The sequence below is a fragment of the Palaemon carinicauda genome, chromosome 1 (assembly GCF_036898095.1).
Source record: "Palaemon carinicauda isolate YSFRI2023 chromosome 1, ASM3689809v2, whole genome shotgun sequence".
Classification (NCBI taxonomy): domain Eukaryota; kingdom Metazoa; phylum Arthropoda; class Malacostraca; order Decapoda; family Palaemonidae; genus Palaemon; species Palaemon carinicauda.
Genome location: NC_090725.1, coordinates 81,798,656 through 81,813,281, shown reverse-complemented (window position 1 = coordinate 81,813,281; position 14,626 = coordinate 81,798,656). Strand labels below are relative to the sequence as shown.

Sequence of the window (14,626 nt, the reverse complement as noted above, 5' to 3'; positions counted from 1 at the left end):
ATGCCGTGAGTGATAATATATACAGATACTCAGGAGCATAAAAATTTACAAATATAATAACAGTATTCAGGTGCGAGACCAACGAATACAATAGGGTATAAATGAGGCAGGTAAGAGGGAGAGATAAAGAGTCAAGGCATTAACCTGTGAGTTACTCGGGAGTAACTACGCTCCCTGCGGCTACTGTAGAAAATTTTAGGGCTTCCAAATGTTTAAGGTAGTGTTTCTTGAACACTGACGGTGATCTCCACCCTGTATACCTGGAAAGGTCTGTAAAATTCATGTGGTGAAAGAAGTTCACCGAGGTGGCAACCGCCCTGATATCATGTGCAAGAGGAAAAGAGTCAGGGTTAGCTTGTTTAATAAAATACAAAATTTGTTGCCTGATCCCTTTAATAGTAATGGTACCGCCTTGTTCTCTAACGAATAGAGGCCCCGAGGAGTTAGAGGAGGTCCGGGATAGATAAGACCTAAGAGTAGTGACAGGGCACAGCGACGGATCTTGCGTGAGGGGAACAATTTTCCAGGAGGTCCATCTGTTTTGAGGGTCTTCATTCTTAGCCAAAAAGAATTTGTTAGGAGAAAGAAGGACCTCTCCTGAAGGCAGAAAGTCAATATGACCCGGGTCTCTCGACAAGGCTGCCAATTCAGAAATTCTTGCCCCGGAAGCCAAGCTCACTAGGAAAAGTGTTTTCCTGAGAAGGGGCATGTAATCACAAGAACTGTTAATGGTATCAGAAGCCAATTTGAGTACGTCATTAAGGAACCAGGTCACCGGGGTAGGACGAGTAACCGGTTTCAGTCTGGCACAAGCTTTCGGAATTGAAGCTAACAAAGAGTCGGTTAAGTCTATGTTAAAACCCACTAGGAAGATCTTTTTCAGAGCCGATTTAATAGTGGTGATAGTATTGGCTGCCAGACCTGATTCTAATAAAGATCTAAAGAAAGTGACTGTAAGGTTCAAGTTCATACAGTTCACGTCTGAGTCTATTAAAAATTTTGCCAACTTTTTAACTGCAGAGTCATACTGACGGATGGTGGAATCCCGTTTATCTGATTCTAGGAACAAGGTGTTTTGAGGATCAATATTGGCACCATGCATAGCCGCAAACTTCATAAAGTCCATAAAGTTAGGGCGCTCTGAATGTTTGAGAAAGCGTACACAACGCGTGTTTGTACTATCTGAGACAGAACCGGATTGGGTATCGGGTGAGGGTATAGTCTCAACTCCCGCAGGAGAGGATACCAGTTGCTCTTGGGCCAGTTGGGTGCGACCAAGGCTACTTGTCCCTTGAAGGATCTCAGTTTGTCTAGAACTTTCAGCAAAAGATTCACCGGGGGAAAGAGATAAATCTTTTCCCAGTTGTCCCAATTCTGTGACATGGCGTCTGTGGCGTAAGCCTGAGGGTCTAGATTGGGAGCCACATATACTCTCAATTTGTGGTTGGATTCCGTGGCGAAGAGGTCCACTTGGAGGCCGGGAACCTGAGAGAGAATCCACCGAAATGACTTTAGATCGAGTGACCATTCCGATTCTAGAGGGGAGGTCCGGGACAGGGCGTCTGCCACTACATTCCGGACTCCCGCCAGGTGGACAGCTGAAAGATGCCAACGGTTCGAGGCTGCTAGGGAGAATATGGCTACTAGAACATGGTTCAGAGGCCCTGACTTTGACCCGCCTCTGTTGAGGCAGCGGACCACCACTTCGCTGTCGAGGACCAGACGAAGGTGTTGTTTCTTGGGAAGAGCGAGACGTTTCAGGGTTAGAAGAACTGCCATGGCCTCTAGCACATTGATGTGAAAATGGCGGAACAAGGGAGTCCAAAGACCTTGAACTTTCTTGAGCTGAGAATAGCCGCCCCAACCTGATAGGGATGCGTCTGTGTGAATGATTAATTCCGGGGGCGGAAATTGAAGGGGAACTGACTTTGACAGACTGTTTGCTCTTGTCCAAGGAAGAAGTCTTTCCCGTAGAATGGGAGGAAGGCGGACTTTCCTGTCCCGGAGCTTCCGGTTCGCCCTCGAACGCCAGACACGATTGATATCTTTCAATTTTGCCTTCAGAAGAAGATCCGTCACTGAGGCAAACTGAAGGGACCCCAGAATCTTCTCTTGAAGCCGTCTGGAACTTACTTTGTCTTTGAGAAAACGTTTGGTGTTCCTTGCAATCTCTAACCTCTTGGGTCTGGGAAGACACAGAGTATGAGATATAAGATCCCATTGCAGGCCGAGCCATTGGAACTTCGATTTTGGAAGAAGACGGGACTTCTTGAAGTTGATCTGGAAGCCTAGAGATTGAAGATAATGGATGACTTTGTGAGTGGCTTTTAGGCAATTTTGGGAGGTGTCTGACCAAATGAGCCAGTCGTCCAGATAGGCTACTACTTGAATCCCTTGATTCCTGAGTTCCTGAACAGCGACTTCTGCTAGCTTTGTGAAGATCCTTGGGGCAATGTTGAGCCCGAAAGGCATCACCTTGAAGGAGTAACTTTTGTCCCCTAAGCGAAAGCCTAGGTACGGACGGAAGTGTCTCGCTATCGGGACGTGATAGTAGGCGTCTGTAAGATCGATAGAGGTGGTGACGGCCCCACGGGGAAGTAAGGTCCGCACCTGCGAGACGGTAAGCATTCGAAACTTGTCGCATTGAATGGACAAGTTGAGAAGGGATAGATCTAGAATCACTCTTCTCTTGTCTGAATCCTTCTTCGGGACACTGAACAGCCGACCTTGAAACTTCAGATGTTTCGTTTCTTGTATGGCATTCTTTTGTAAAAGATCCTGGACAAATTCGACCAGGTCTGGGGTGGAATGTTGACGAAATTTGTTCGGAGGAGGAGGTCCTTGAATCCAACTCCACCCTAGTCCCTTGGAGATGATACTGAACGCCCAGGGACTGAACCTCCATTTGTTGCGGAAGGCATAGAGCCTCCCCCCTACCTGCTGCACCTCAGTATTGGTTTGAGGAGTTGCCTCCACGTCCGCCTCGGAAGTTCTTTCCTCTGCGAAAGGCTCTTCCCCTGCCTTTGTTCTGGTTAGAGCCACGGTGGTAGCCTCTACCTCTACCATAACTCTGGGAAGAGCTATGAGCCTCGTAAGACTGGTTAAAGGCAGGGGAAGTGGCGGAGGCACCAGAAAGCTGGCTCTTAGGTAGCAGAACGGTGACATAGTCATCCGAAGGAGCCCGAGAGGTGGAGGGCTGCGCAGGGGCAACAGAAGATGGAGGAAGAGGCAGCCGGAAGTTGGATGAAGCACTCTGTTGTTGCCTGAACTGGGTGGAGGTATATGGTCTAAGCTTCTTCCTACCCCGGGCTTGATAATTTGCGGGGTCATACTTGCGTTTAGGGGTCAAACCCCAACGGGCTTTAAGGCTCTGATTAACCCTAGTGGCCTCCGCCAAGACTTCCTCTACGAGATCCTCGGGGAAGAGATTTGAACCCCAACAAGAGGACCGGATGAGTTTATTAGGTTCATGCCTAATCGTCGCCTCAGCTAGAACATGCTTGCGACATCTGCGTTTAGCAGTAGCAAAGTCATACAAATCATAATATAACGACTGTAACGTAGCCTTGTTGAAAGACTTAAAAATACTCTCCGTATCGTAAGTCAAGGCTATCGACTCCGTGGATGTGGCCAGGTTTAGAGTACGGCCCACACGTAGGCGGGAATCATATTCCTGTTTAATGAGAGATTCCGGGAGACGGGGAAGCTTCTCACTAAACAAGACTGAGGCACAGTCTGCTGCAAGCTTGCCGGAGGTAAAGGTGGTATGGACGTTGTCCCAACACTCAATACCTGAGGGAAGAAGGAGGGAGATTGGATCCACCTCTCGGATGGGAGGCAAGGGCTTCTCCTCCAGAGCATATTGAAAGGCAAGCTCTGCCACCTTATTGACGCATGGAGTCAAGGTGGTCTTGTCCATTAAGAACATCGTAAAGGAGCTTTTATGAGGCGTCAGCATGGTGTTAGTGCAGCCGATGTCATTCAAAAATCTGGCCCAAACAGATTGGGCTTGCTCCTTCGGGAAGATGACCGTCTCTTTGGGGACCTTGTCTAAACGGACTAAAGCTTCCTCGGTAAGTCTGGCATAACCATGAAATGGAAATGCCAGACCCGGAGGAAAGAATTCAAAGTCCTCTAGAGGACGAGTGCCAAGGCCCTCCAGAGTCAACATTCCGTCTGAGAACGGGGAATGAAGAGCCATCCGCCAGGGGTTGTTCTTGGCAAACGGCGGGAGCTTAGAGGCATCCGGTATGAGAGAGCTTTGGACTCTCTCCGGAGCTCCTTGCTCTAAAGCCCCAATTCTCTGACCGAAGTTAGAGAACATCGTGTCCATCCTCGACTGCATCTCCGAAACCAACTTTTCCTGCATCTCCGACACGATGCGGAGCATAGCTGATTCGGAAAGGCCCGGGCTAGCAGCAGGAGGGGCGGAAGGAACTCCCGGGTCGTGAGACTTAGAGGAGGAACCAGAGGTCTTTGAAGACGGGTTCGTACCATGTTTAGAGCCATGAGAAGTCTTATGAGGCTTGCGAGCTTTGGGTAAGGTCCTTGAAGTAGACTTATCCTTAGGGGGAACCGGGTATGAACGTTGAGACGAATCACGGTCCCCAGAAAATCCAAGAAAGGAAGAGCGATCAGAAGAAGAAGAAAGAGCGGGGCTGAGGATAGGAATCTCAGCGCCGGACACACCTGCCTCACTTACCACCCTACCTGTATCCGGCTCGTCTAGCAACATCGGTTCGACGTCCAGGTTCATGGAGGCAACATTGTCCTCCAGACCTCCGGGGGCGTCCGATGGATCTTGCTCTGGGTCGATGAGACCCGTTATAGTGGCATCAATGTGGGCAATGATGGGAGCTGCCACATGCCTAGCCACAGCAGCTGAAGACTTGGCGTTGGGGTAAACCATGGTGCAGTAGTCCTCAGATAGGACGTACGGCCGCTTAGACTTTACATTCCGGGCAAACCCACCAATCCACACCTTCAGTGTGGCCCGAGCCGCAGACTTTTGCTCCGGGGATGCCTGAAATAATAGGGGGAATTATAAAAGGGAGACTCCCAATGGTCCTTCAAGACCATAGATATCTTACTAATAGAAAATAAAATAAGAAGGCAATATAGCCAACGGGACTCACCGAGTCAGATCCAAGGGTAGTGATGAGGTCGAAGCAAATCACACAGTTATCCGGGTGCCATACCACAACGTCTTCCAGTTGAACCCCACAAGGGGCGTGAGATCGGCAGACGGAGTGGCCACAAGGCTGGTGCAGAACAGCTGCACAGGCCGGCGTCAGACAATGCACCATCTGTAAAAAGAATAGTATATGAGAAACTGTAATTCTCTTAATTAGGGGCGGGTCTGGAGGACCCGGGCCTAACATAGGTCTAACACAAGATTAGAGCTTAACTGTACTATTCTTTAAATGGCCTAACATAGGTCTAACACAAGAAAAGAGCTTAACTGTACTATTCTGTTAAGTAGGGGCGGGTCCGGAGGACCCGGGCCTAACATAGGTCTAACACAAGATTAGACTGTAAAAAATAAAAAATAATTTTTTTTTTTTTTTTTTTTTTTTTTTTTTTTTTTTTTTTTTTTTTTTTAGGGGCGGGTCCGGAGGACCCGGGCCTAACATAGGTCTAACGCAAGGTTAGAGCTTAACTGTAATATTCTTACATAGGGGCGGGACCGGGGGTCCCGGGCCTAAACATAAGTCTAACTTGAAACTAAAGTATAGCCATCCATTCCGGTCAAGCCGGGAGCATAAAAAAGGATGCAATAACAAGGAATTAAGACACATAGTGTCTGATTTCCCGGGGTGGGGTAGACCCCGGGCCGGGAAATAAAGGTATATTCAATACCAATTCCTTTTTAGAGACTCCGGGGTAGTGATCTGTCATATATAATCATCATAGGAAATGTTATAAAATAATAGGGGGGCGGAACTGTAACTAAGAACTGCCAATCGAACCCGGAGGGTTTCGTATAACATAAGCCAGAATGAAAAGTGAATATAAAATAGGGTGCACCGGGATCCAACTCTGTTGACCGGTGGCCAACCAGACTAGACAGAGACTAAACCGCCGGGCCACCCGGAGGACAAAGTCCATAAACACTTAACTACCCCCTCTAAAAGGAGGGAAGGCAACGGTCCCTTAGTGGAGGGGGGAGAAGCCTAGCCTCCCACCTAGCTAGAGGGGGAGCGTGGGGGAGGATCACGTGATACGAGGCAGCAGGGCTACCAACTGACGATCCCCAACAGACAGATCAAACGGAGTAATGGCACAAATATTCATTATAATAATAATAATAGCGTTAAATATATGAATAAACACATAGAAAATTTTTGGGCAAGGCATGCAACATAAATAATTAAATCACAAAAGACACACCTGATGGCTAAAATAACATTGCCGCCTTAGCACGGTCGGCAGCCATAGCGATACGTAAATGATATCGGCCCAAAAATTGAACCACGAGGATTCTAAACGCTAAATAATGAATATTCACAATAACAAATAATATTAGATAATAAAAATAATACACATAGTAACACCGCAAGTGAAAATTAAAAGCTCTCAAAAAAAGGAGTACCAACTGTAGTGAAATCAAGCAAGATCGGTATGAACGAAGAGAATAACTCCTATAATATAAATATTAAACGATCTAGATTGCTCAAAACACAGTAAAACCCAGCTTGGTACTTAACTTAGACGGTGTCTCCTGGGAAACCGACGAAGAAGCCATAATTCACTAGAAAATATCCAAAAATCGAGAGCACAAGAAAAATGCGGGTTACTGCACAAGTCGTGCTAAACGGAGTTGGGTTCTGAGCGGATGCATTGTAGTAGTACCGAGTGAGGTTGAACGGCTCTCCTCTATTGGGGTTCTCTGTCGTGGATTAATCTAAATAGTGCGGGACCTCTGGATTATACGCCCAATTTTATACCGACACCATTAGGTGAGCGAGCTAGTTAACCTAGCACTCCTTTACATTTTTTCTCTGGTATATTTAGCAGTAAATTACCTAAGAATAAGTGCTTAAATGGAGCTTATTCACTGGGCGGCACAGGTTCGAGCCCAGAAATTTATTTTATTAATAAAAATAACATTTTTCAATATTAAACTTAGCCGGTGATTATATAAGCTGATTCACACCCAGGGGGGTGGGTAGAGACCAGCATTACATGTTTACATTATTATGAGCTAAGTATTTTGTATTTCATTTTAGCAGTTATTCAAAATAACAAACATAAAATAAATAAGTACCTGGTAAGGAAGTCGACTTGAACAATTACTCTGCCTTTTTAAGTACGTCTTCCTTACTGAGCCTCGCGATCCTCTTAGGATGCTGAGCGACTCCTAGGAGCTGAAGTATCAAGGGTTGCAACCCATACTAAAGGACCTCATCAAAACCTCTAATCTAGGCGCTTCTCAAGAAAAGAATTTGACCACCCGCCAAATCAACCAGGATGCGAAAGGCTTCTTAGCCTTCCGGACAACCCAAAAAACAACAATAAAAAACATTTCAAGAGAAAGATTAAAAAGGTTATGGAATTAGGGGAATGTAGTGGTTGAGCCCTCACCCACTACTGCACTCGCTGCTACGAATGGTCCCAGGGTGTAGCAGTTCTCGTAAAGAGACTGGACATCTTTAAGATAAAAAGACGCGAACACTGACTTGCTTCTCCAATAGGTTGCGTCCATTATACTCTGCAGAGATCTATTTTGTTTAAAGGCCACTGAAGTTGCGACAGCTCTAACTTCATGTGTCCTTACCTTCAGCAAAGCATGGTCTTCCTCATTCAGATGGGAATGAGCTTCTCGAATCAACAGTCTGATATAATAGGAAACTGCATTCTTTGACATAGGTAAAGAAGGTTTCTTAATAGCACACCATAAAGCTTCTGACTGTCCTCGTAAAGGTTTAGTTCGTCTTAAATAGAACTTAAGAGCTCTAACAGGGCATAAGACTCTTTCTAGTTCATTTCCAACCAAATTAGAAAGGCTTGGAATATCGAACGATTTCGGCCAAGGACGAGAAGGTAGTTCGTTTTTGGCTAGAAAACCAAGCTGTAAAGAACATGTAGCCGTTTCAGATGAAAATCCGATGTTCCTGCTGAAGGCGTGTATCTCACTGACTCTTTTAGCTGTTGCTAAGCAGACGAGGAAAAGAGTCTTTAAAGTGAGATCTTTAAAGGAGGCTGATTGTAGTGGCTCGAACCTTTCTGACATAAGGAATCTTAGTACCACGTCTAAATTCCAACCTGGTGTGGCCAAACGACGCTCCTTCGAGGTCTCAAAAGACTTAAGGAGGTCCTGTAGATCTTTGTTGTTAGAAAGATCTAAGCCTCTGTGACGGAAGACTGCTGCCAACATGCTTCTGTAACCTTTGATCGTGGGAGCTGAAAGAGATCTTTCCTTCCTCAGGTATAATAGGAAGTCAGCTATTTGGGTTACAGAGGTACTGGTTGAGGATACTGATACCGACTTGCACCAGCTTCGGAAGACTTCCCACTTCGACTGGTAGACTCTAAGAGTGGATGTCCTCCTTGCTCTAGCAATCGCCCTGGCTGCCTCCTTCGAAAAGCCTCTAGCTCTCGAGAGTCTTTCGATAGTCTGAAGGCAGTCAGACGAAGAGCGTGGAGGCTTGGGTGTACCTTCTTTACGTGTGGCTGACGTAGAAGGTCCACTCTTAGAGGAAGAGTTCTGGGAACGTCCACCAGCCATTGAAGTACCTCGGTGAACCATTCTCTCGCGGGCCAGAGGGGAGCAACTAACGTCAACCTTGTCCCTTCGTGAGAGGCGAACTTCTGCAGTACCTTGTTGACAATCTTGAACGGGGGGAATGCATAAAGGTCTAGATGGGACCAATCCAGTAGAAAAGCATCTATATGAACTGCTGCTGGGTCCGGGATTGGCGAGCAATAATTTGGGAGCCTCTTGGTCATCGAGGTTGCAAAGAGATCTATGGTAGGTTGGCCCCATGTGGCCCATAGTCTCTTGCACACATTCTTGTGTAGGGTCCATTCTGTTGGGATGATTTGACCCTTCCGACTGAGGCAGTCCGCCATGACATTCATGTTGCCTTGAATGAACCTCGTTACTAGAGACAGGTTTAGATCTCTTGACCAGGTGAGGAGGTCCCTTGCGATCTCGTACAACGTCATAGAATGGGTCCCTCCTTGCTTGGAGATGTACGCCAAGGCCGTGGTGTTGTCTGAGTTCACCTCCACCATCTTGCCTAGAAGGAGGGACTTGAAGCTTTTCAAGGCCAGATGAATTGCCAGTAGGTCCTTGCAGTTGATATGTAACGCTCTTTGATTCGAGTTCCAAGTTCCCGAGCATTCCCGACCGTCTAATGTCGCACCCCAGCCCGTGTCCGATGCGTCCGAGAAGAGAACGTGGTTGGGGGTCTGAACAGCCAGGGGCAGACCCTCTCTGAGGTAGATGTTGTCCTTCCACCAAGTCAGTGATGACTTCATCTTCTCGGAAATGGGGATCGAGACCGCTTCTAGCGTCTTGTCCTTTCTCCAGTGAACAGCTAGGTGAAATTGAAGGGGACGGAGGTGCAGTCTCCCTAACGCAATGAACTGGTCCAGGGATGAAAGCGTCCCTATCAGACTCATCCACTGTCTGACTGAACATCGGTCCTTCTTTAGCATGTTCTGGATGCATCCTTGGACTTGACTTGTTCTGGGGGCCGACGGAAAAGCCCGAAAAGCTTGACTGTGAATCTCCATCCCTAAGTACACTATAGTTTGGGATGGGACCAGTTGGGACTTTTCCATATTGACCAGGAGACCCAATTCCTTGGTCAGATCTAGAGTCCACTTTAGATTCTCCAGACAGCGACGACTGGAAGAAGCTCTTAGAAGCCAGTCATCCAAATAGAGGGAGGCTCTGATGTCCGCTAAATGCAGGAATTTGGCAATATTCCTCATCAGTTTCGTAAAGACAAGAGGCGCCGTGCTTAGGCCAAAGCACAGGGCTTGAAATTGGTAGACAACTTTCCCGTAAACGAACCTTAGAAAAGCTTGGGAATCTGGGTGGATGGGGACGTGAAAGTAAGCGTCCTTTAGGTCTAAAGAGACCATCCAGTCTTCCTTCCTGACCGCTGCTAGAACAGACTTTGTCGTCTCCATGGCGAACTTCTGCTTTGTGACAAAGACATTCAGAGCACTGACGTCTAGCACCGGTCTCCACCCTCCTGTCTTCTTTACCACTAAGAAGAGACGGTTGTAGAAGCCCGGGGATTGATGGTCCTGGACTTTGACTACCGCTCCCTTTTCTAGTAAGAGAGACACCTCTTGCTTCAAAGCTAGTCTCTTGTCCTCCTCTCTGTACCTGGGAGAGAGGTCGATGGGAGACGTTGCTAGAGGGGGCTTGCGCATAAACGGGATCTTGTACCCTTCTCTGAGCAACTTCACAGATTGTGCATCTGCGCCCCTGTTCTCCCAGGACTGCCAGTAGTTCTTGAGTCTGGCTCCCACTGCTGTCTGAAGAAGGTGGCAGTCAGACTCTGCCTTTAAAGGACTTGGTACCTTTCTTCTTAATCCCACGTCTCCCTTCGGCACGAGCACCTCCTCTGCTGGAGGCTCTGCCACGAAAGGGCGGAATAAATCTGGACGCTGGAGTGTCCATCCTGGGTCTAGACACGGTAGGCAAAGGGGTGGCTTTGCGGGCAGATGACGCAACCAGGTCATGCGTGTCTTTTTGAATCAAGGAGGCAGCAATCTCCTTGATCAACTCCTCTGGGAAAAGGCACTTTGAGAGAGGAGCAAACATAAGTTCCGATCTCTGACATTGTGTTACTCCAGCTGACAAGAAGGAGCAAAGGTTTTCCCGTTTCTTGAGGACCCCGGAAACGAACGAAGCCGCAAGCTCACTGGAACCGTCCCGTATGGCCTTGTCCATGCAGGACATAATGAGCATGGAAGTTTCCTTGTCAGAAGGGGAGGTCTTCCTGCTCAACACTCCCAAACACCAATCCAAAAAGTTAAAAACCTCGAAGGCTCTGAACACTCCTTTCATCAGATGGTCTAAGTCTGAAGGAGTCCAACAAATCTTGGAGCGTCTCATGGCTAGCCTGCGGGGAGAGTCTACTAGACTTGAGAAGTCGCCCTGGGCAGAGGCAGGAACTCCCAAGCCGAGAACTTCTCCCGTGGCATACCAGACGCTCGATCTGGAAGCGAGTTTCGCAGGGGGAAACAAGAATGCTGTCTTCCCAAGGTGCTTTTTGGACTGCATCCAATCTCCCAACACTCTTAAAGCTCTCTTAGACGAGCGGGCGAGGACGAGCTTCGTAAAGGCAGGCGCGGATGACTGCGTGCCTAAAGCGAACTCAGATGGAGGAGAGCGTGGGGCTGCAGAAACAAACTGATCAGGATACATCTCCTTGAACAGTGCAAGAACTTTCCTAAAGTCCAAGGAGGGAGGCGTGGTCTTGGGTTCGTCGATGTCCGTATGCGGGTCGTCAAAGTGTGCAGCGTCGTCATCATCAGAGAGTCCATCGTCTGAATACTGAGGAGGAAGCGGCAAAGGAGTAGGAATTGGCTGGTCAGCTGAGTCCGGCAGCACGGGTGCATGCGTGACTGCACTGGACGCAACGTCATGGAACTGTTGGCCAGTCTGTGAGCTGGCAACAACCATAGCAGCGCGGGGGCGCAAAGCGTCTACTCCTGACTGTCTAGTCTGCTGTGGGCGAGCAGCGGTAACCACACTGGGTTGCGGAGGTTGACGCACCGCGTCAAAATAAAACAACTTAGGTTGTTGTTGTAACTCGCGAACATCAACGGAGGGTTCCGTGCGTTGCTGAACGTCAACATGCGGCTGGCAGGGTACACTGCGCATGGGTGGCGGGACTCTCACAGCTGGAGTGCGGGAGAAGGTAGCCTCAGCGTCCACTGGACGCACAACCGTGGTTGGTTGTAGGCTAACGGGTGGTGCAGCGTCAACCTTCTCCGCACGAAAGTCCTGCATTAATGACGTTAACTGCGTCTGCATGGTCTGCAGCAAAGACCACTTAGGGTCTACAGTAGCAGGTGCGGCAACAGACGGTGTTACTGCCTGTTGCGGTACCGCTTTGCCTCTCTTAGGAGGTGTGCAGTCATCGGAAGACTGCAGCGAGTCCGAACTGACCCAGTGGCTACAACTGGGCCGTTGGACTTGCGCGGAAGGGACCGACTTGCGTTTAAGAGGCCGTGAGACCTTGGTCCATTGTTTCTTCCGAGAAACATCTTCCGCAGACGAGGAATAAATGGGCTCTCTCGTCTTCTTGTGGGTGGGGCGATCTTGGTAAGATACGTCCGAAACCACGGAGGGAACGTCTGTCCGCTGATTAAAGCCTGTCGAACCCTTTGGTCGTACGACATTGCTTCTCCCCTGGGCTTGGGAGCTTGCAAGAGGTCCCGGACTGGGAGGACGACAGGCACGAACAGACGCACCCTCAAGCGCAACACTAACACTTTCCACAACACTACCACTCACTTTGTCACTACCCACTGCACTCTTACCCTTCAACTCCTTGACGTCTGCCATGAGTTGGTTACGGTCACTCGCCAATGACTCGACTCTCTCACCCAGAGCCTGGATGGCACGCATCATATCTGCCATCGAAGGTTGTTGAGTGCTAGAAGGGGGATCAGGAGCAACCACTACAGGGGAAGGAATAGGTTGTGGGGCATGAGGAGAGGAAATATCAACGGAGCGAGATGAACTTCTCCTGACTCTATCTCTCTCTAGCCTACGTGAATATTTCAGGAATTCGAGAAAATCGAATTCCGAAAGCCCAACGCATTCCTCACATCGATCTTCCAATTGACAGGTTTTATCCCGACAATTGGAACAAACGGTGTGCGGATCGATAGAGGCCTTCGGAAGACGCCTTGAACAGTCCCTAGCACTACACTTTCTGTATTTAGGGACTTGAGAAGGGTCAGCCATCTTGAATTAGTTAAAGGGGAATTCAAAATCTATCCAAGTCGTCAACAAATAATCCAAATCAATAAAAGAATGCAAGGATGTATTGAAGATAACCTCTGCAAAGCGAAAGCTAATAACTAGAAATGTGTACTTCACCAAAATCTGTGAAAACCAATCCAGTAAGCAACAGCGAATTTAGTAGGTCTTGCCGGTGGCACGACAGAGAGAAAATTGGTTCTTTGTTTACATGGAGTACTAAGTACCTGCTCGACAGATGGCGCTGTTGATGTACACCCCCTCCTGCATAGCGATCGCTGGCGTATTTTGACCGTAGAGTTTTTCTGTCGGGCAGCAGAGCTGCAGCTTATATAATCACCGGCTAAGTTTAATATTGAAAAATGACTAAAGGGATTGAGTTAGGTTTAGCAATAGGTTGAGAAGGACCAAAATTACCAAGACTATGGGAGGATTCACGGGACTTCTGAAGTTTAACAAAGGAAACAAGTTATGTCAAGTGCTTGTGAAGCTCATCACTATCAGAGATGGCTAAGTTGGTGTGTTGCCTAAAGTTGGAGGCTTGTCAATATCATCATTGTCTCCCATTTAATCAACTATCCTAGTCGTCCCTGGGTTCTCCCTTGAATTAACAGAAATTTTCCTTCTGTGTTTGAACTGTTAAAGTGATCAGCAACCATTGTAACATACTTTTCTATCAATACTGAGAGTGACACACACTTCAAAACAATTATCTAAATCACAAAATTGACTCCTACACGATACACAAAGGTGTAGATCATGATCCCCCAGAAATAATTCCCATGTAAATTCCAGGCAATAACTGATAATTAATCCAGGGGGAGACATCTTAAAGAGCAGTACCAAAACAATCTGATGGCATGTACTCACAGCTGGTTGACAGGGATAACTGAAAACAAGACTACCTGACATAGCAACCTTGGCATCTTTCCAATTACCTCTACAAGGTGCCATGCAATTGTTAAGGGTATGTATTTATTGAAACAAAATAAAATGGAAATTTTTTTAAATTATACAAATTTTACAAGTAAGTGTCAATTAAACAGGGTTTTTGGGTAAGAAGCAATATGAATATTGGGAAATTCACAGAAATAAATATGGTAAGCAAACAAGAACATACTAAATAAAACAAAACATAGAAGCATAATATATCTTGATCTAATATAATTTAGCAATGTGCAGTGCAGACCTTGAGTACTGTACAGTAAAATTCAAACCAAAAGCTTTTAAGAGTACTATAATGTACATAAATGTAGAAGCAATACAGAGAAAAATTATGAGAAAGGAAGAATATAGAACCCACATAAACAACTAAAAACACAGGTGACTGCATAACAAATGCACAGTAAGCCTAAAGCTGATAACATCATTCATACACTTCAGTAATGAATAAATGATAAAGAATCAGACGACAATAAAAGCGTGATGGCAATATCGTGAGAGAAAGGACTCTCCTCCAAGATAAGTGAATTTCTTAACTTGTAACAGTGGTTAACAAAAAAATTCTGGACTTTAAGAATTAGTGTGACTTTCAATCTGTATGTTTTTCAAATACCAGTAAGTTAGAGAGAACTATTTACTTGATTGTTTTTTTCACTCACTCAAACAAAGGGTCTTACCAGTAGATACACCAGAGAGAAATTTTTAATAAATTAATATTCTATAATA

The 14,626-nt window shown here is 46.9% G+C and overlaps 1 protein-coding gene across 1 annotated transcript in view; it reads right to left on the bottom strand.

Moving 5' to 3' along the window:
- Window positions 1–14,626, bottom strand: part of mRpL40 (mitochondrial ribosomal protein L40) — a 71,695-nt gene that overhangs the window by 8,802 nt on the left and 48,267 nt on the right. The window lies entirely within an intron of this gene.